This window comes from Rattus norvegicus, chromosome 11 (assembly GCF_021556685.1).
Source record: "Rattus norvegicus strain SHRSP/BbbUtx chromosome 11, alternate assembly SHRSP_T2T, whole genome shotgun sequence".
Taxonomy (NCBI): Eukaryota; Metazoa; Chordata; class Mammalia; order Rodentia; family Muridae; genus Rattus; species Rattus norvegicus.
This window is the reverse complement of record NC_141544.1, coordinates 83220179-83238549: the sequence shown is the minus strand read 5'-3', so window position 1 is coordinate 83238549 and position 18371 is coordinate 83220179. Positions and strand designations below refer to the sequence as shown.

Below are 18371 nucleotides of genomic sequence, written 5' to 3'. Positions count from 1 at the left end.
CCGCCCGCCCCGCCCCTCCTCTGTGTTAGGTCAGCTGAGTCCTGACCCAGCAATTGTGTCAGTGAGAGACCCGCTGTCTGCCTTAGAGATCTACTTCCTAGCACTCTCCCATCGCCGTATGAAACCTTGTTGCTATTTCTGTCTTATGACAGAAAACTGAGGCTCACGGGTGACTCACTCCACAAAGATAAGAGATGTTAGCTGACTGAACGATATAGCTCCCGTTTCTATTTAATCTTTGTAATCATCTTCTTTTTCCTTTTCTTTTCTTTTCTTTTCTTTTCTTTCTTTTTTTATTTGAGACAGGTCTTTCTATGCAGACCAAGCTAGTTTCGAACTCACAGAGATCGACCTGCCTCTGCCTCCTGAGTGCTAAAGGTCTGTGCCACCACACCCAGTCCTTCGCGATTTAACTTCCTACTATAAAATCATAGAATACCAGTATTGGAATGGTCCTCAAAGATCTATTATGAAGCCACAGAATAGTCATTTTTGTGATATCACAAAAAAGCCTGCCTTGGGATAATAGAACCTCTTCTTACCATTGGAGAAGCAGACGGACAGAAAAGAGCCACCACTTCCACACAGTCCATCCATAGTATATGATGGCCACAAGGCAAAGTCGGTGTGGCACTGGAGGATCGGAGTGGTGCCCCTACAAACCAAGGATCAACAAGACATCAAAAGTCCGGGGAGCCATTTTCAACAGATCCAAATTCTCAGTGCTCTTAGAGGGAGCCAAGTCCCCTGCTCTCAATTTGGGAATTCAAGCCCCCAGTACATTTTCTGTTGCTTAAAGTTTCTCGGGTGTGAAACTTCGTTGTCCCACCTCCTTCAGCCTTCAAGTCCGTCACACAGTTGTGTTTGTTCCACTACTCTGTCCTGATCAGACCTCTCAGAAACCTATGACAGGCCAGAGCAGACTACGGCACATGGGAATGCCATTGCCATCGGATCGACCCCAGTCCTCTGGGACCTTAGACAGCTAGGTGTCTGGTAAGAAGATTGTCACAGGGATACCCACCCATACCATGAAAGGGTTATCCAGCCACAGCGATGCCAGAACTTCCTCCCTTCCCGGGCTCTGACTCAGGAAGCCTAGATGGAGGAGATTCCCAGCAACTTGTTTGCTGGGGAGAGGAAGGCAAAGTGCAACTATTTTTAAGCAGTAATCTCACTCAAATAAGAGTCTTCTGCCTCGGTGCCTAGCAGACAATACCGTTTGGTGTCTTTAGGGCTCTGTTCCTGGGAACAGCGTCCGGTTTCCTGAAACGGTCAGATTTTCCAGACTGGCCCCTGGCTGAGTTCCTGCCAGAGGAAAGCCTCACTAAGGGACAGGATGCTGGTGGAGGTAATGGAGGGGAAGTGCACAGGAAGGTGAGAAGGGAAGCAGCTTTGCAGCTCATCTTGCTGAATGTGCTCTCCTGGGATTTCTGAGGCAAAGCTATAGAGCCACGTCCTTGGCTTGGGGCCCACCTCTGTTCCCAGTCAAATGTTTCATCCTCCCTCCTTGGCTGGGACCTTCCAGTAGATCCTGTTAGAACCTGGCCGCCAGGTCTAAACCAGAGGCATGGGAGCCCAGGGAATCAACAAGCTGCCTCTTCTCACTCTGCTTCCTGTCAGAGCCTAGCTCAGCAACGATAATCTTGTTTTGAAGAGAAGACACAAGACTTTTCCTTCATGTTGATAATTACTGGGTCACTCGCTTTGTTCCTGCTTGGCCAAACTGAGCTGTGACTGGGCTCATAATTGAGCACCGCCTTGCTTGGCGAAAGGGAGCCTTCTAATGAACGTTGAGGCCACAGCATGACATAATGTGTTTTATTACAGGAAGCTGGGTTAGAAGGTTGTTTCTCTGAGCAGCCTTGGAAAATGTTTCCCTCATCAAAGTTAGACTTTTGCTTCATTCTTTTCTATGCTTGATTCTATAAAAAGTGAATAGAGAGGAAAATTCCTTAGAAACCAGCATGGGGGGGTTGGGGATTTAGCTCAGTGGTAGAGCGCTTGCCTAGGAAGCACAAGGCCCTGGGTTCGGTCCCCAGCTCCAGAAAAAAGAACCAAAAAAGAAAAAAGAAAAGAAACCAGCATGGGAGTTTGGCTGCAAGCTTTTGAGTACCAATCAGGTTATCCTCGCAATTTAGAATAATCGACTCACTTTATACCTCAATGTAGCCAGAAGATCTCTAACTGCCTCCAAACAGAAGCTCTCTCCCCATCCCTCTGTGAGGCTGGCCTCGGGAGGGAGGAGGTCTCCTGGAGCAAACAGCGCAAGCACCACCTTTGATCACGCGGGTGCCACGTTTCCAGAGTGACCGCTTCGAGATGGAATCTTCCAGTTTGGATTCTGTTTCTGAAAGTAGCTTTTAAACTCAAGGCAAATCACGAGCATCATTTTAAAAGAAATTAGGGCAGGTGAGATGGTTCAGCGAGGCAGAGTGTCTGCTGTCAAAACTGACCAGAGGTGGATCCCTAGGACCCACACAGTAAAAGGAGAGAACCTCTATGACCTCTACACGTGTACATGCACGCACTCACACACACAAATGTAATTGAAGAATGAACATTGAACAAAATGGTCTGCCAGGCGTTCTTTCAAGATTTATTTTTTATTTATTTGAGGTATATGAGTGCTCTATCTGCCCAGGCAGGCATCAGACCTCACTGTAGATGGCTGTGAGCCTCTATGTGCTTGCTGGGAATTGAACTCAGGACCTCTGGAAGAGCAGTCAGTGCTCTAACCACTGAGCCACCTCTCCGGTCCCCACCTGTGTTTGAACATTTTGTGGTGATTGCCTGACCCAGTGCAGCATATGGAACAGGAAGAGAGATGCTTTTAATGCACCCTTAGCATGCGGCTTAGTCAGTTGTCTTTCTGTCCCTTGGGTGGACTGACTGACTGTTACAGTTCCCACCCAGAGCAGGATTCTAAATTCCAGAGCTGGTAGTGGCTTCAGCAGCTGGGTCCGTCCTGCAAGGCTAAGCTAGCTCTCTCTCTACCTCATGAGCGTGCCCCACCCCAACCTCCGGAAAATACCCAGAGGTTATGACTTAATGCCCACCGAATCAGCAGAATAGCCAGAATAGCAGAGTGTCCTTTTCAGGTAATTCCTCCCTGGGCAGGAAGATCACAGATTTTGCAGGGGCAACATTATCTGATCAAAATACAAAAAGTCTTAGAAAGGGAGACCGAGCCCCAAAGGGTGCTAAGAACAAAGATGAATTATTCTCTGCTTGAAAAGTAGCTTTGATGTGCGTCCCTAGAACTCTCTTCTGTTGCTCTTCAAAGATGGTGTGGCAGAAGCTTGGGAGTGACCAGGACAGCTTCTACGAGACAGAGTACAGGCCCTTCTCAGGACACAGAGCTTTCACTGGTCTAAATGTTTTAAAAATGAGTTACTCCTGGAGAATCTGGACAAGCAGTCCCTTTCAAAGCCTGTGAGACCAAAACTGGAACGAGACGGAAAAAGCTGCTGCGATGTGGGGAGTGGTTAGCAAGAGAGGTGAATTTGTGCTTTGGCTAAATTCTGAGTTTATCTTGGGTCGGGTCACTCCTGCACCTTTGTTTGTTTGCTTGTTTTGTGGCTGAAAGTTTTCCACATGTGGTCACTGGTTTGGTTTGTAAATCATTGAAGAAAACAACAAACAAACATACTGTAATTTCATTGTGTCAATTTGGCCAGATTAGATGACAATTTATTATTTTATAAACTCATAATGGGATAAGGAGCAGACTTTGATTTCAAATGCAGAGGCTGCTGGAGGGAGGGCGTGTTCTGATCACAGACCAGGCCCTGGGTTTCACCCCAGCACCTTCCTCACCTACTCAGCACCTCCCCCACTTACTCACACAAAAGTGAAATGGCTCAGTGAGGTAAGGCACTTGCCACCAAGCCTGGCAACCAGAGCTGACTCCGGAGACCCACATGGAAAAAGGAGAGAATGGACTCTCACTGGTTGTTCTCTGACCTCCACACACGTGTGACATATATGTATGTGTGCATTAGAACACGAGTGGGGTTGGGGATTTAGCTCAGTGGTAGAGTGTTTGCCTAGCAAGCACAAGGCCCTGGGTTTGGTCCTCAGCTCCGGGAGGGGGGGGAGTTTAAAAAAAAGGGGGGGAGGGTTGGGGATTTAGCTCAGTGGTAGAGCGCTTGCCTAGCAAGCACAAGGCCCTGGGTTCGGTTCCCAGCTCCGAAAAAAAAAAGGAAGAAAAAGAGAGAAAGAAAAAAAAAAAAAAAAACACACGTGTGCACACACAATCCGATGTACATAAAAATAAGTAGCAGCAAGTCCCGGACTACGTGAGATGGATGTGGGTATAAATACTTCACGGAGGACGTTAAATGCTTTAAAGCTAGTATAGTCGTTCTTTATAGCGGGAAGCCTTTTCAACTGGGTTTGCATTTGTGCTACTTGGAGATGTCTCAGATTTTTCTTTTATTCTTTTATTTTTTCTTTTATTTGATCATTTGTTATGTCTGGGCGCTCTGCTTCTCTGTCTATTTGTCCCTATGCTACTCTCATACTTCCTGAGAAATTGGGTTGCAAAATGATTTCGATGAGTTAATGGCTTCGCCGTGCACAGTGTTAAAGATCAGGACAACGGTCAGTGTATGTAAAGATGTGTATGTCTCTCCTCTGTTTACCTAAGGAGCCAAGTATCTAGTGGCTGCTTGTCACGTAGGCCAAAGTCAAAATCCCATGAGCCTTTGCAAATTGGCAACATCTGTTCCGCTTGATTCAGATTCTGTCTTTTCAATAATACTTTTATTAATTTTGAGAATAGTACATAATGTATTCGATCATATTTACCCCCCATCCCCCCAACTCCTTCCAGATCCACCCCCAACTCCCTACCTGCCCAACTTCCTGTTTTTCTCTTTTTCTCTCCTTTGTTTTAAACCTTCAAAGACTCCTTTATTTTCATGCACACTTCCTTTCCCTGTGTTCTTTGCACTAGTTACACTGTCTTTTAAAAGGTGCCACTGTGCCCCGAAACACTGAGGGTCTGGCATCGAACATAGAGCGCATCATAATTTAAATAACACCCGATACAGACAGATGTGACAGATGCTTAGAGGCCTAAATATGGGGGAAGCTGAGATGTTAGGACCACTTAATCTAGGGTTAACTACTAGGCCAGCCTGAGTAGTTATGAAGTAAGATCCCACTTCTCAAAACAAACAAAATGAAACAAAAATCCCACCTGGTTAGCTAAGTAGGAAAATACACTTGTGAAAACAGTGTACGCGCGCGCGCACGTGTGTGTGTGTGTGTGTGTGTGTGTGTGTGTGTGTGTGTGTTGCCTTTCAAATAAGACCTTTATAGAAAGGGTTTCGAACCTAAAATAACACGAATAGGAAATGCCACCCCACCACTTTTTCATGAAGGAGCACACTTAGTTTGTATGAAATGTTATCCTCAGCTCCTACCCTAAGGTCACTCCCTTTCAAACATTACTTCTTTCTCTGACTCCTCGGAAGCAAAGCTGGTTCTGTCTCTGTGAGATCCCCAGGAACTGTTCTTGTTTCTCCATCTCGTGTACTAGCATTCTTTGGGAGTCCATCGCTCTCACAATGGCCTCTCTGTCTTCTATTCTTTTCTAGTGGGCAAGCTTCCTGACCATGATGTCCAACACAGAAATTCTCAACAAGCATTGGGTAAATTGGGAAATAAATGAATGAATTGTATCAACGGTCCTCCTCCATAATGGCTTCTGATACTTTTTTTTTTTCATATCTCTAATCTAGAACATTCCAGGGCACAAAAGAACTGACTGTTCACTGGTTCTCATATTTGGGAGTGTTGTGGTATCTTACATGAAAAGTGAGGCCAAAAGAGGCTGAGGATGTGTCTCAGTATCATCATAACACCCTGAGTTTAATATTTAGCACCTCTCCTGAAAAAGAAGCCCATGTGAAAACCAACTTTTTCTTTCAACATGGCACCTGTATGATTGTTCCATAGGCAATCAATTAGATTATTTCTTCTAACCGTCTGTCATTAATTGTGTTCCTACTTGGAAGCCAAACTCTGTCCAAGATAGACATGTAGTCAATATTAATTTTGCCCTAATTTTATAAAAGTCTACCCCTAATACTCTGACAAGCATTTGTGTATGTAGTGTGTATATGTATGTGTCCATGTCAGTATATATGAATACATAAGTACATGTATGATGCCTGTGGAGGCCAGATGTTGACACTGGTTGTCTTTCTCAATTACTTCCTGTTTCACATTTTGAGACATGGTCTGTCCCGGCTAGTTTTATGTCAACTTGACACAAGCTAAAGTCACCTGACAGGAGGGTATCTACATTGAGAAAACGTCTACATGGGATCAAACTTGAAGGGAAGCCTACAGGGCATTTTCTTAATTAGTGGTTGATAGGAGAGGGTCCAGCCTACTGTGGGTGGTGCCATCCCTGGGCTGGCAGTTCTGGGGTCTATAAGGAAGCAGGTTAATCAAGCCATGAGGAGCAAGACAGTTAGCAGCACCCCTCTATACCTGTGCCTCTCCACAGGCATCATACATGTATGTGCTTATGTATTCATACATACTGACATGGACACATACATATAACACACATACCTATACCTCTGCTGCTCCCAGGTTCATACCTGGTTTGAGTTCTTGTCGTGGCATCCCTCAGTAGACTGTGACTCTAGATATGTAAGCAAAATAAACCCTTCCCTCCCCAAGTTGCTTTTGGTCTTGTGTTTCATCACAGCAATGGCAGCACCTCACTGATCCCGGAGCTCATTGGTTATGCTAAGCTAGCTGACCCATGAGCTCCAGGAATCTGCCTGTCTCAACTCCCCACCCCAGTTGTTGGGTTATGGACAGTAGTTGCTATCGTTAATGGAGGTTAAGCACCCAAAATCAGGTCTGCATCCTTGTGTGGAACACACATCACTAACGTCTCCTCAGCACCGTTCAGCTGCACTGGCTAATGGCAAGTCCGTCTGCCACATTTCAGAAGAACTGAGTGTCAAGTTAGCATCCTTAAGTGTGAGATTACATTCTGTGAAGAATTAGAATGTAACTCAATTAAATCAGTGCTCTGATAGCTTGAAGCAGAGTTTTAGCCACAAATGTTTTGGCTCCCTCACAGCCCTCATTGAACCTCTTCTTTCAATCTTTCCAGGCCCTGGGACCCAGCCAAGCCCTTCCTTCCTGGGACAGCAGGAACTAATTAGGCCAGGCTGGCCAGCTCTTAGGAGTCAGGTGGTGCACAGAGACAAGTCTTTTCATTCCTCAGGGAGGCTCACTCACTAGTCTTGCCATCCTGTCAAACTCAACACACCTTGGACGATAGCCTCTGTCAGGACCATCATCCTGAGATATCTCCACGTTCTTCTGCCCTTTTGGCTATACATTTCACCTCCATTCCTCAACACCAAACTGCTTCTACTGGATTCTGTGCAGAGCTCTTGGTAACAAAAGTAGTATGGACTGGCCTCAACCAATCAGATAAAGGGCGGCCATCATATAAATATGGGGTTGCGTGAGTCACATTGGCCTCTACTAAGAATTAGCCTTTTATTTGGGAGATTTAATGGGAGGTTCAGGAGTCGTTAATGGTGGGGAACATTTAGAAGGTAACAGAAGACCGAATTCTAGGGCTAGAGAGATGACTCAGTAGCTAAGAGCACTTGTTGCTCTTTCAGAGGACCAGAATCAGTTCCTAGCTCCCATATTGAGTGGCTCACAATACCCTGTAATTCCAGTTCCAGCGCATTCTGACGTCTGCACGCATATGCACACACACACACACACACACACACACACACACACCACCACCACCACCACCACCACCACCAGCAGCAGCAGCAGCAGCAGCAGCAGCATTTTGAGGAACATGTCTTTAATTCTAGCACTCAGGAGGCAGAGGGAGAGAGGCAGAGAGGGAGAGGCAGAGGCAGAGGCAAAGGCAGACAGAGACAGATGGGTGAATCTGAAGCTAGCCTTGTCTACACAGAGAGTTCCAGAACAGCTGGGGCTACGTAGAGAGGCCCCATCTCAAAACAAAAACAGAGGACTGAATGCCTACCAAGTGGTGCTATTTTCTAGCGTACGTCCACTAATGATCAGCCCAGGTGTTCCAAAGTCTTCCAATCATTGCCTACCTTTCTCTGTTGGCACTACCCTATGTTTAACTTCCTGTGCTGTCCGCGAAAACAGCAACTGGCAGTTTATCCATGAGCCATTGTAAGAAACTGAGGTGTCTCCTGGCCTCCCAAGATTGTTTCAGTCATTGTACCTCAAGACAAGTCCCTCCTCCTTCGTTAGTACCTACATATTCTCTTATAATTGTTGTCATTTGGAAAGTTCCTGTCAGTCTCTAAATTTCATCAAGAACTTTGGTTCAGTCTTTTCTTTGATGGTTGGTTGGTTGGTTTGCTTTGGTTTGGCATTTAAGAAACATTTATTGACTATCCGCTGTATCAGATGATTTCCTACAAGGCAGAAGTATTGTTCTTGTCCAGGGACAAGTTACACTTTGTTTTGTCACCAGTTACAGACTTAAAAGACAGGAACAATCTCAGGTCCAGCAGGCTGCAACAGGTGACAAACTTATTACAGATGAAGAAACATAAATTTTGATCGGTTGTTTCTAAAAATATCAGAAGTTGTGCCTCTAAAGTCTCACCAACATGGATGCCTAAACATGGGCTGAACAAGAATGACAATAGAAAATGCTAAAGGAGTGGGGAAGCCCGAGAGGCCTCAACCTGATACAAAGAACTGCAGACAACTAAGGAATGCTGAGAGTGGGAGAAAGTCTTCCCCAGGGAAGAGCATGTCAGCTGTTATTCAATAGCAAATGCTCACCCTGAAAACACACATGCACACACACACATGTACATACATGCACGAACACGTGCATGCACACACATACATACATACACACATGTGCACACATGCACACACACATACATACGCACACATGTGCACATGCACACACATGTACACACACAGTTACATACACACACATGTGTGCACATGCACAAAGGGAAGGGAGAAATGATATAATGATAATAACATCACCAAATATTATTACATATTATCAAATTTTTATATAAAGTATAAAAACAAATATATATTGTATACACATTAATAAATATATAAGTATATACTATATATAATTGTATATATTATATACAATATTGTATATGTTCATAAATGCAATATATAAATATATATGTGTCAACATTATATATTTATGTACTTATCAAATATATAAAATTATCAACTATTTTATATATTATTTTTAAGTCACATGTACTTTCTCTCATAGTTCTGAAGGCTTTTCTGAAATCAAGGTTGCAGGTAGGACACATTCCTGGATGGAGTTTTTGTTTTGTTTTTGTTTTTGTTTTCTGGTTTTTGAGAAGAAGTCTTACTATGTAACCAAGCTATTCTGCAACTCACTGTGTAGACCAGGTTGGCCTTAAATCTTTGGAAATCTTTATGTCCCAGCCACCCAAGTGCTGATAGGTGTCACCATGTCCAGACTTCTTGTTTCCTCCCAACTTCTTTTTTTTTTTTTTTTTTTTTTTTTGGTTCTTTTTTTCGGAGCTGGGGGACCGAACCCAGGGCCTTGCGCTTCCTAGGCAAGCGCTCTACCACTGAGCTAAATCCCCAACCCCCTCCCAACTTCTTCTGGTGGTGACCACAGCTGTCTTTCCTTAACTCACAGATGCCTTGCCCTAATCTCTGCCTTTGTCCTGTAAAATTCTCTCTGTGTGTTTCTGGCTTTTTGTGGTGTTTTCTCCTCTTCTGAGGACATCAGTCAGACAGAATTTGGGCATATTCTAACATCCTCATCACAACTTGATTCCGTATTCCAAGACCCTAGTGAGGTCACATTTACAGGAGCTGAAGATTAAGGCTACAATGTATCTTTTAGGAAGACACTGTCCATCCCTAACAGTCGGACAGGAAGTGAGGACTAGGTACAATCAACGGAAAAATGGAAACCATCAGGTAGCACTGAGGAGATGTGCCATCTAGACACACACAGGGAAATTTTGAATTAGTGATGTCTGAGAGGGTTGCTCCTTTGGGAACTGCAAGCAGCCGGCTGAGTCTCAGTTTGATGGCTATAGAGGATCTTGATTCAACAGCAGTATCAATGCGTCCAAGTCCGTCTGAAGCTAGCTACCTCCCCACATGAATGCCTGCATTCTTTGGAATCTCACTCGTGATTGGTGGCAAGTTGTCATTTCAGATTCCAAATCCCCACCACTTCCCACACGAAGTTCATCACTAAATCCACATAACTCTGTCTCCTGAAAATCTCCTCCGTCTGTCTTTGCTTTTTCAGGTCCCCATTGTAACAAATCAGTGTCTGGACAAGCGGTGAGTGGCTCCTCATTGCGTGACAAATGAGGTGAATTGTCTGCTGAGTACCACCAGCCTTTCCTCTTCAGACTCTACCATCCATCTCTGGTCCACACTGTGGGCAAGTGTTTGCTTCCCAGAGGACACCAGCCTCTGACCTGCTGAGTAGGAATGGGATGTTTTTTCTATATTTTAGTGTAAATTCATAAATTAGTATGTCTGGTTTTTCAGTCCTAGTTAATTTTGTTTTTGAGGTTTAAATCCTTCAACCACTCTCTACCTTCAGATCAAAATCTGAACTCCTTTTTGTAATATATGGTGATTCTATTTTTCTATCTATCTATCTATCTATCTATCTATCTATCTATCTATCTATCTTCTATCTATCTACTTACCTACCTATCCATATAATCATCCATTTATCTATTTATTGATCTGTCATTGATTGATCAATCTATACTCTATCACTTATCATCTACTTGTCTATCTATCTATCCATATAATCATCTATCTATCCATCTATCCATTTGTCTATTGATCTATCATTGACTGATCGATCTATCCTCTATCACTTATCATCTACTTGCCTATCTATCTATTATCTATCTATCTACATATCCATATAATCATCTATATATCCATCTGTCATCATCTATCACCCATCTATTCATTTGTCTATTGATCTATCATTGATTGATCAATCTATCATCTATCACTTATCATCTACTTGTCTGTCTGTCTGTCTGCCTATCTATCCACCCACCCATCCACCTATCTGTTCACGATCTGACCCTTATCCACCTAGCCATTCCTCTGTCTCCCACTGCTGTTCCCCAGGCCCACACACTTGAGTCCCTTCCTGAGGTAGTCTTTCTTTTGCTTTTCTTGTGAAAACAGCTTTGGACATGTTTCTGGAGGAGTCCTTGCCCACCTCATCTCACAATGCCCTGTTGCGCCCTGATTACAACCTTCTAATCATATGTGATCTTCAAGTCCTATGTTGTGAAGCTTGATTTCTTGTTTGCCTTTTCCTTTAGATGGTGAGCAAACCCAGATGTGTCCAGATCAATTCTCTTAAAAGCAGAACGTCAGAAACACTGTCCTTTTTAGCATCTATGGGGTATTGAAGTTTGCTCTTTCACACCCTTCCTTCCTTCCTTCCTTCCTTCCTTCCTTCCTTCCTCCTTCCTTCCTTCCTTCTTTCCTTCTTCCCTTCCTTCCTTCCTTCTTCTTTCCTTCCTTCCTTCTTTCCTTCTTCCCTTCCTTCCTTCCTTCTTCTTTCCTTCCTTCCTTCCTTCTTTCCTTCCTTCTTTCCTTCCTTCTTCTTTCCTTCCTTCTTTCCTTCTTTCCTTCCTCCCTTCCTTCTTCTTTCCTTCCTTCCTTCCTTCCTTCTTTCCTTCCTTCCTTCTTTCCTTCTTTCCTTCCTTCTTTCCTTCCTTCTTTCCTTCCTTCTTCTTTCCTTCCTTCCTTCCTTCCTTCTTTCCTTCTTTCCTTCCTTCTTTCCTTCCTTCTTTCCTTCCTTCTTCTTTCCTTCCTTCCTTCCTTCTTTCCTTCTTCCCTTCCTTCCTTCCTTCTTCTTTCCTTCCTTCTTTCCTTCCTTCCTTCTTTCCTTCTTTCCTTCCTTCTTTCCTTCCTTCTTTCCTTCCTTCTTCTTTCCTTCCTTCCTTCCTTCTTTCCTTCTTTCCTTCCTTCTTTCCTTCCTTCTTCTTTCCTTCCTTCCTTCCTTCTTTCCTTCTTTCCTTCCTTCTTTCCTTCCTTCTTCTTTCCTTCCTTCCTTCCTTCTTTCCTTCTTTCCTTCCTTCTTCTTTCCTTCCTTCTTTCCTTCTTTCCTTCTTTCCTTCCTTCTTCTTTCCTTCCTTCCTTCTTTCCTTCCTTCCTTCTTTCCTTCCTTCCTTCCTTCTTTCCTTCCTTCCTTCTTTCCTTCTTTCCTTCCTTCTTTCCTTCCTTCCTTCCTTCTTTCCTTCTTTCCTTCCTTCTTCTTTCCTTCCTTCCTTCCTTCTTTCCTTCCTTCCTTCTTTCCTTTCTCTCTGTTCCTCTTTCTCTCCCCTCCCTTCCTCTTTTCTTTCTCCTTCTTGTTCATACTTTATTTTTATTTTTATTTTTTATTTCTTTATTCACTTTGACCGTTTGTATTTTGTGTTCTTGAAAAAATTGCTGATTTCCAGAGCCATTAGACATGAACTTTTTGTTCCCTGTCCCTTCCAGGAATAGGTTACTTCCGTAGGAGGGGGCAGGGGTCTTCAAAACAATGGGACTCTCTTCAGTCCTCTTGCTTACTTATAGAGCTAGAGGGTAAGAACCTGATGCTGAAGACACCATACACCTCGGTTTAAAGGTAGAGAGAAAGCAAGCTGACTGAACTAGAAGCTCTTCCTTGCTCATGAGCTTTCAAAGTGCTGGAAGGTGCTGCACAGGCTGCTGGGGGAGGGAAGACAACAATTGTTTTCCCCAGCAGTGAAACCTACAAACTTACAGGGTAAGGTGCGCCTACCTGTGCAACAGTGGCATGGCTGCTATGGAGTAACCAACCTCTCACTGATTGGAACTGCCTCGTGCGTACTGTAAGCCTGTACAATGGTGCCTGGGCATGTCATAAGCCCAAGGCGGGGAACTTACACTATTGGGTAATACAGCGTCTAACTACCATCTAAATGTATATGTAAGAAAGAGATTTGTAGAGAGGAGAGGGAGGACACAGGCAGTCCTGGGAAATATCAGAGAGTGATGAGTGATAGTGGATAGAATGTATCATGTGCACGTATAAAATCGTCAAAGAACAATGAATAAAAATTAGAAATAAGAAAGTATAAATATTTTTAAAAGAAATGAGATACCCAAATTAATTTTCATGTATTCTACCTCCCCAGTTCACAAACTAAAATAAATTAGCATGATATCTGAATACATCTCCAAAATCCAAGACACTCAGGAAACTCTACCCTTATTATAGGGGAAAAAAAACATATGTTAAATTTGTATCAAAACATCTGTTATTATATAAAAAAAAGGGGGGGTGGTCAAGGAGATAAACCATTTGAGGTCAAAGAACTCAGGTCTTACGCAAGATAGGCAAACAAGTCCTCAATCATTAATTTATATCCCCAGCAGGAAGTGATATACCCCATCCCCCACCCCAGTGCCAGAGATCTGGCCTAGGGCCTTCTGTGGCTACGTAAGCACTCTACCACGGAGCTACATCACTAACTAATGTAGTACGCAACTCGGAGTTGACATACATACATGGGTTTATTTTGGGAGTTGGTAATTCTGAAAACAAGGACCAGCTACCTCCCTGCCAACCTAACATGGGTGTTAGGGTTTGTAGGCATAATTCACAGTCAAAAGAATCCTCATAGCAGAAGGCCGAAACCATTGTGCCTTAAGCAGAAAACCCCCATAATTGGTTGTATCGAACTGAGTAATTTAATGCTGTCTTTTCTGGAATGTTCTATAGATCCTATTTTTAGAGTTGTGCTTCTTTCCCTTGCAGTTTTTGTTTTTTGAAGGCAATCATTATTCTCCGTGCTAATTGCTTTTCTCTGCGGTTTCTTCTGTTTAACATTTAGGAAATACCATCCTGCTATGTTGAGACATACTTCTTAGGGTGCCTATTAGTTGAGCCTAAGTTTTTTTGTTGGTGGTGTTCGCTTTGTTTTGTTTTTATCAGAAATAAGATTTTCCCAAAGAGTCCAGAATTCCCAATTCCCTTGGCCTCAGCCTTCAGAATGCTGGGATTATCCTGTGTGAGCTGCGGTACTCAGTTGGGAAATGACTTTCCTTCCTCAGGGGCCGTGGTGTTCAAAACAGGGTTTCTCTGTGTAACTGCCCTGGCTGTCCTGGAACTTGCTATGTATACTTAACTGGCCTCGAACTCACAGAGATCCGACTGCCTCTGCCTCTCAAGTACTGGGACTAAAGGCGGGGCCAACAAGCCTGGCGGGGGATGGCTGTCTTCAATGTGCTGTGATAGTGGCTTTGGCCATGCTGCACACTGTAAATCAATAACATCAATTATTGATGAATTATGAAAAGACTTGTTACTGCCAGGTACTCTTTATTCCCTGCACTCAGGAGGCAGAGACAGGTAGATCTCTGAGTTTGAGGGTAGCCTGGGCTACAGAGAGAGTTCCTGGATAGCCTAGACTACACAAAGAAACCTTGCCTTGGGGGAAAAAAAAGAGTTGTTAGAGCTCTAAGACAAGATCCATCACTGTTAGGGATAAATCAGTTTTCTCATAAAAGTATGTAATAATCTCTCCCTACCTCCCCCTCAGTGAAATTAATTATGACAAAAAGGATAGCTTGTGGTTTTTATTTGTTAGAAATTTTTTTTAAAGTTTTCTTCTTTCACTAATGAACCATATTTCCCCCTTATATTTCAAAACAGGTTTCTGACGTTGCTCTTGGTCGAAATGTTTTACTGCAGCAATAGAGGCCCTCAGACAGCTTCTCAGCGATTGTTCCCCGAGACTGACACGTAGGGAGCATCGATCTGCCAGACACAACTGACGTTCTGCTATCCAGTTAGGTTTTTGTCTCATGAATACAAATCGTTTCATAATTATATTTTATTCCTAGAGTTTGTTTTGGTCGTGGGGGAAAGGAAAAAACAAAACCATTCTTTTTTTTTAATGAAAGAAAATCCATACCATCCTATGAGCAAAACGCTTCTTTAGTAGAAACCAGGGTCCAAGCTCGAGTCCTATGACGAACGGCACGGTTCTATCCAAGTCACTTCGCCTGGCTGAGCGCCAGCTTCTGCATTTGGAAAGTGGGAGAGCCTGAGAGGGAGCTGGTAATTTTCCAGTGGTCAGTTGTGGGAACACACCAGAAATAGACACCGGGAAGCTCTCAGCTGGACATGTCCAGGCAAGTGGACACAGACATTTCATGTCTAGGTCCCGCCTTCCACTTCTGTCACTGGTTTTGTTCTGGGTCGTGGGACACCTCTTAAGCCTCTGCATCTGCTCATGCATCTGTCCACTCACTCATTCATTCAATAAACATTCACCAAGCGTCTCGGTCCTAGGCACTGAGATTACACGAGCACCATGGGGTTGCTGCTTGCAGAATCCGAGTTCCAGTAGAAGACGTGAACAATAAGCAAACAATAACTCCAGGGGCAAGGCCTCTGAGAAGGGCTAAGAAAGAAAGCAAAAGGAGGACGTGCTGGGAAGTCCCCAGGTCAACTGCTTTAAGGAGGTGTTTCCTGAGGCGTCTGTCATCCTAGCCGAGACTTAGCAAAATGCGGACAACCTCGGCTTCCAGCCTTCCAAAGCAATTATTAGGAATTTGCAAACCTGACTCATCTAGGCTGCTTCCAACACATAGTATCATCTGTTGACAGAACGCCTCTAAGAAAAATGCATTACATCAGCCTCAGTTTGGAGGTCCCCATAGCATCTCCCAGTGGGCTGGTCCTGAGCATTACCAACCACTCCCTCAATTTGGAGAGAGGATGCGGGGAGTCCTTTGACTCCGTGGTTTGCACACTGGCTTTTGTTCCAGACCAGGCTGCAGGCAAGGAAGAAACTCCCACTGAGTCACAGCTAGAGTGCCCTGGCAAAGAATAGCCACCTGCTTCTTCCAGTTCTGCCCAAGCTGGCCAGGGAGCTCCTGAACCCATTTGTCTCCTCCTGGAGATGGAGCTGACTCAGAACACTTGACCTGGGATGGGTGGGAAACAGGAGGCTTGGAGGGCAAGCAGGTGGAGCTAGTGACTGTCTGTGTAAGGTGTTTGGAATGTTTCTCTACTGACTGGTTCACAATGCTAGGAATTCTACTAAAGGTTAGCAAGCACTCCATTTTGGCCTTTAAATTCCTTCTGCGTTTTCTTTTTGGCGGGCGGGGTGCTCTGTTCTTCCATTAGTGTTTGGCTTTGGAGGAGACCACATTTTAGCACCGGGACTGTTATTATATATATTGTTACACGTAGTCCAAGATAGACTCACGAGCTGGGGGTGGAGGCATATCCCAGAGAGGGTAGGAAAAGAGGGTACTGTGAGCTGGAAGTCAGTTTGCGTTACATAGTGAGTAGGCTAGAGAGTGGGACCCCATCTCAGACAAAACAAAACAGAACAAACGAACAAGCAAAACAAACCCAAGCTACTTACAGAGCTTTAAAATGGCAAGAGTCAGGTTGTAGCTTTTCTGGCATTAGACTGAATCTTATCCAGAACTGCCTGCTGCAATCCAAAGGACTTAAGACAGTACAACAGAAATGTAAGCCAAGGTAGAAAGCACTCTCTCTCTCTCTCTCTCTCTCTCTCTCTCTCTCTCTCTCTCCCTCTTCTTCTTCTCCCTCTCCCTCTCCCTCTCTCCCTCTCCGTCTCTCCTTTACTCCCTCTCCCACCCCGGCCCTCTGTACATGTGTCTGCTTACACACTCATACACACCTGTGCACACACACATGTAATTTAGTAGCTATCTGATAATCAGTGGTGTTCTAGTTTCAATCTTTGCTTTGGCAAACACTATAAAGCAGATGCTATGACCCAAAGCAACTTCAGGCAGAAAAGGTTTCATTTGGCCTGCAGTCTCACCATGGAGGAAGTTGAGGCAGGAGCTCAAACAGGAGCCTGAAGCAGAAACAACAGAGCAATGCTACTGGCTGGGTTCCTCAAAGCATCATGGTCTCTAGTTTCCCTAGACAGCCTAGGACTGCCTGCCCAGAGAGCTGTGCTACACTTGGAGGGCTGAGTCCTGCCGTATCCATTAATAATCTAGACACTCTCGCCCCTGCCCACACACACCCCTAGGCCAATCTGATCTATGCAGTTCCTTAATTGAGAGTTTCCTCTCCGGTGACTCTAGGCTGTGCCAAGTTGACAATGAGTGCCGACTTAGATAAGTGGTTTACTTCTTTTAAATGGTCACAGGTAGCTGTGTAATCAGTGCTTGCTCAGATCTTCATCCGTATGTTTTTCTGGACAAGCCACACATGAGTACGGTAGGGGACATTTTTTATTCCTTTAGCCCAAAGCTAGCTCCATTGAGCCTGGTATTTACACACACACCTGCAGGCCCAAGGTATTTATGAAAGATGTCCCAGTTCCTTAGACTACTCTCAGCGGCACACTTCTTGACGCCTTCTGTAGGCATATCCTGATGAAGGTTGACGGTGTGCTCTTGGGTCACCGCCTTGTGCATCCCCCTTCTCTCTGAGGAAGAGATTTGTGGATGAAGTTTCCATTCTTGACCACATGGCATCATTGACCTCTAGCATCTGGCAGCTCTGATCTTCAGTCCTGTTTTACCTTTACTGACAGTCGTTTCAGAGCTGAATGAACCACAGCTGTCGCTGGGTTTCTGGGTTCACTGGAGATGCTGAAGAGTTGGCTCGGTGGTTAAGAGTCTTTGCTGTGCAAACCCTGAGGCCCTGAGTTCAGATCTTGGCACCCATGCAGCAACCCCAGTACTGAGAGGACAGTGACAGGAGCATTGCTGGGGCTTGCAGGCTGCCAGCCTGGGTGAAGAACAGGAGCTTCAGGGGAAGATCTGCCTCGGTGGGAAACAGCAGAGAATAATGTTTCCTGAGACAAAGTCTTACTACGTAGCCTAGGCTAGCCTTGATCCACCCTGGTATAACAGGTATATGACTGGCAGTTATTTTTATAAATATGTTGGGATCATTTTTTTCTACCCAAAGTATAGATATTCCCTCAGTAACAATAATTTTCTTATTATTCTTGTGCAAACCCATAATACTGTCAGAGAAACCTTAGAGAATATGTTGGACTAACGGGTTAAGTCCGGTGATCCCCATTCCTTACTCCCACACACCCACGATCACCCCTGCCCAGGGACTTCTGCCATTTCACATCACCTTTTCTGTGGGAAGATATTATATAACCCTCAAGTCTATTTCACAACACAACTAAGCAAGATAGTGACCTTAAGCATAAAAACTGAACAGAGTTAACAAATATTGAAAACCTCCAGTTACTCATAATTATCAATGTAAGATGGTTCTTTTGGGGGAAAGTTCATCACAAAAACTAACTAAAACAAAACAAAAAACAGTG

At 44.2% G+C, this 18371-nt stretch overlaps 1 long non-coding RNA gene across 1 annotated transcript; it reads left to right on the top strand.

The window, feature by feature from the left end:
• The first annotated feature begins 60 nt into the window (after nucleotides 1-60).
• On the top strand, nucleotides 61-5690 carry LOC148002645 (uncharacterized). The gene is made up of 3 exons (XR_015633537.1): nucleotides 61-2412; nucleotides 3287-3500; nucleotides 5607-5690. It is a non-coding gene; the product is annotated as an uncharacterized LOC148002645 (long non-coding RNA).
• The last annotated feature ends 12681 nt before the right edge of the window (nucleotides 5691-18371 follow it).